Source organism: Neophocaena asiaeorientalis, unplaced genomic scaffold, assembly GCF_003031525.2.
Source record: "Neophocaena asiaeorientalis asiaeorientalis breed wild unplaced genomic scaffold, Neophocaena_asiaeorientalis_V1.1 scaffold649, whole genome shotgun sequence".
Taxonomy (NCBI): domain Eukaryota; kingdom Metazoa; phylum Chordata; class Mammalia; order Artiodactyla; family Phocoenidae; genus Neophocaena; species Neophocaena asiaeorientalis.
Genome location: NW_020173202.1, coordinates 520,924 through 524,538, shown reverse-complemented (window position 1 = coordinate 524,538; position 3,615 = coordinate 520,924). Strand labels below are relative to the sequence as shown.

At 36.9% G+C, this 3,615-nt stretch overlaps 1 non-coding gene across 1 annotated transcript; it reads right to left on the bottom strand.

The window, feature by feature from the left end:
- Positions 1-1,641: 1,641 nt before the first annotated feature.
- On the bottom strand, positions 1,642-1,743 carry LOC112399659 (U6 spliceosomal RNA). The gene has a single exon (XR_003003278.1). It is a non-coding gene; the product is annotated as a U6 spliceosomal RNA (small nuclear RNA).
- Positions 1,744-3,615: the final 1,872 nt, after the last annotated feature.

Here is a 3,615-nt window from a genome sequence, read left to right as displayed (position 1 = left end):
CATTCAATTTATTTTAAAATTTCTTTTTAGACTTCCTCTTGGACCCATGGATTATTTAGGAGTGTTGGCTACTCTCCATGTTTGAAGATTTTCCTTTTGTCTTTCTGTCATCAATTTCTAGCATGACTCCATCTGTCATTGATTTCTACTATGATTCCATTATGATCAGAGAACAAACTCTGTATGATTTCAGGTTTTTTTTAATTTGCTAAATTAAAAAAAAATTATCCAGGATATGGTCTGTCTTGGTGAATGTTCCATGGGTGCTTAAGAGGAATGTGCATTCTGCTGTCCTTGGGTGATGTTGTTTTATGACATTGCTCAGTTCTTCTGTATTCTTGCTGGTTTTCTGTTTAGAGGTTCTATCAATTGCTAACAGAGGGGTCATGAAGCCCCTAACTGTAAATGTGGATTTCTCCTTTTCTTCTTTAAGTTCTTTCAGTGTTCTCTTCATGTTTTTGAAGTTCTGTTGTTTGGTGCATACGTATTTAGGATTGCTATATCTTTTTGGTGAATTGATTCTTTACTCATTGTGCAATGTCTCTCTTTGTCCCTAGTGATTTCCTTTGCTCTGAAGTCTACTTAATCTGATATAATGTAGCCATTCCTTTTTTGATTTTGCATTATATATCTTTTTTCACCCTTTTACTTTCAAACTACTTTTGTACTTAAATTTGAAGTGAGTTTTGTGAAGACAGTGTATATTTGGGTTGTGTGTTTCTATCCATTCTGCCACCCTCTGTTGTCTAATTGGTGTATTTAGACCCTTTACATTGAGAGCAATTATTGAAACTTAGGGCTTATGTCTGGCATTTCAATTTTTGTTTTGTTTCTTCTGTTTCTCATTCCTCTGTTTCTCTTTTCTTGCTTTCTTGTGGATTACCTCAGCATATTTTAGAATAGCATTTTTATTTATTTATAATGTTTTTGATCATATCATTCTATATAGCTTCCTTAGTGGTTGTTCTAGATATTACAACATATATAAGTAACTCATCACAGCCTCCTTACATCAACATCTTACTACTTTGAGTGAAGTATTGAATGTTTACTCCCATTTGGGTACCTTTAACCCTTTTCTACTTTTTAAATAAAATTGTCTTAAGTATTTCCTCTATACACATGGAGCACTACATCAGATAGTGTTAAGTGTTATAATGTTTGCTTCAACCATCAAATCTAATTTAAGAATCTCATGAGAAGGATAGTCTATGATTTTTACCTCTATTTTTACCCAGTGAATTAAACTGCTAGAGTTGCCATAGCAAAATTCCACAGGTGGGGTGGCTTAAACCACAGAAGTTTATGTCTCACAGTTCTGGAGGCTGGAAGTCCAAGATTAAAGTACCAGCATGGTTGGGTTCCTGGTGAGAGATCTCTTCCTGGCTTACAAAGGGCTTCCCTCTCCCTGGGTCCTCACATGGTCCTTCCTTTGTGTGAGAGCACCCCTGGTGTCTCTTCCTCCTCCCAAAAGAGCACTGGTCCTATTGGGTTAGGGCCCCACCCTTATGTAACCTTACTTACTATTTTAAAGGCTCTATCTCCAAATATATTACATTGAGGGTTAAGGCTTCAACATAAGGACTTGGGGGGAACATAATTCAGTCCATAACACTCAACCATTTCTTTCCCTTTCTGAAAAAAAATATTGAACATCTCAAGGATTTGTGTATCATCTTGTGCAGGGGCCATGCTAATCTCTGCATTTTTTCAGTTTTAGTGTATGTATTGCCAAAGTGATCCTTCCAATAGGTTTTTGAATACTTAAATAATTCTTGTTGATTGAGTCTGTTTCTCACCACAGAATCTGTTTCTCACATAGATTTTTTTTATCTTTATAATATATTGAATAGTTTCATTTTCAAAAGCAAGTTAACATCCGCTTGTCTATGTTGACTAAATTTCTACATGTCCTTAAAACATTATAACTTTATCAGTGTATTGGAGCAATTGGTGAAATTTAGGATGTAAATTAGATAATAGCATTATAGCAATATTCAGTTCTTAAATTTGGTCACTTTACTGAGGTTATATAAGAGAATGACATTTTTATTGGGAAATATATGATGAAATATTTAGGAGTAAACGGTCATTATGTCTGTAACTTTCTCTTAAATGGTGAACTAATAATAATATAATTATATGTATATGTACATACATGTTTACATATAAAAACATATGTAAAGAGAGAGAAAGGGAGACATAAAACATGCATTTTATGTGACACAAAATGAAGTATGTTTACAATTGATACATCTAGCTGAAGGACTTATGGGAGTTCATTGTACGATTCTTGTACCCTTGTATAAGTTTGAAATTGTTTCAAAATAAACAGTTAGAAAAACCTTAGAGTTAAAAAGATAATTCCCTCTCAATTTTACCTGGGGATATCATAGATTCCAAGATAAAAATAGCCTTCGTTCTATTTTTCTTCAGTATATTAGCATTACTAGTAAAGATAGAATGAAAACAAAACTACAATGCTAACTGCAAGTATAATCAGTAGTCAGTATTGTTTCCAAGCACAGAAAACAGTTCAACAGAATTTGGCATTTTTGATTCCCTTGGACGGTCCAGTGATATTGTTTAAGATGTGCAGAACCTGTGGGAAAACATCCTCTTCATAAACCAGTTGACAAGCTTGTTATGAATTAGAAATCATTTGAGACAGAAGCCGTAGGCCAATAAGTTCTCTGCGGCTGAAGACTGGAAGAAATCCAACTAAGCTCTTATACAGATATGGCAGCGGATTGGATGGTACTCTGATTAAAGTGGGTAAGCCCATGAAACATTTGTGAACAAGAGCACGTTTCTGGAAATGGAGGTGACTGATTTGATCCCTTCAGTGCAGGCAAAATTTCAAAATGGGTTGAGAAAATGAATACAGGTCATAAAGGGAAAGCACGTTAAGTGACCTAAGATCTAGATTGCAATATCTAGACATATTTGAGAATGTTTACAAACTCTGAGATACAAAAAATTCTAGACTAAAACAAGGAAATAAAATATTTGAAAACCTTTACATTTGTTTTGCCTGGAGGACTGGAAGGATAGGCCTACTGGGGTGGGAGAGACTAGATGCTTTCTGGCAAATACACTGATCCCGAGGTTAGACAGAGCATACATTTGGCTCCAGGAATTTGGGCCAGTTTGAGAGGGAAGGGACTGAGTAAAACCAGACAGGTGACCTGGTCCTGAGTCCCAGGCACAGCGGGTTAGCACAAGAGGATCACAACTAACTAGTTTCACTGAGCATCTCGTGTACTATGAAGTTTTCTTCATCTGGGTACCTTGTACCCCAGAGCAATACCAGGGTACTCTTAGTAAGGAAGAAAATGGGTGACAGGTGTTGGGTGGGCTGCCAGCAGTGAGCCCACCAAGCGAGAGTCCTGGCCACCCGCCGGGCCTGGCAGTGACTCCACACTGACACCGGGCAGATGGCCGTGAAGCACCTGCACCTGGTGCTCAGAATGCTTGTAGAACCAGCAATGAGAGGAACCAAAACAAATAAGCAGGAAATCGTCAGTACTGTTATAGATCTGATACACTGCATTCATACTTAACCAGAGAACAAGAGAGCAAACACAGCCGCTGTCATTCTGCATAAGACGCGGT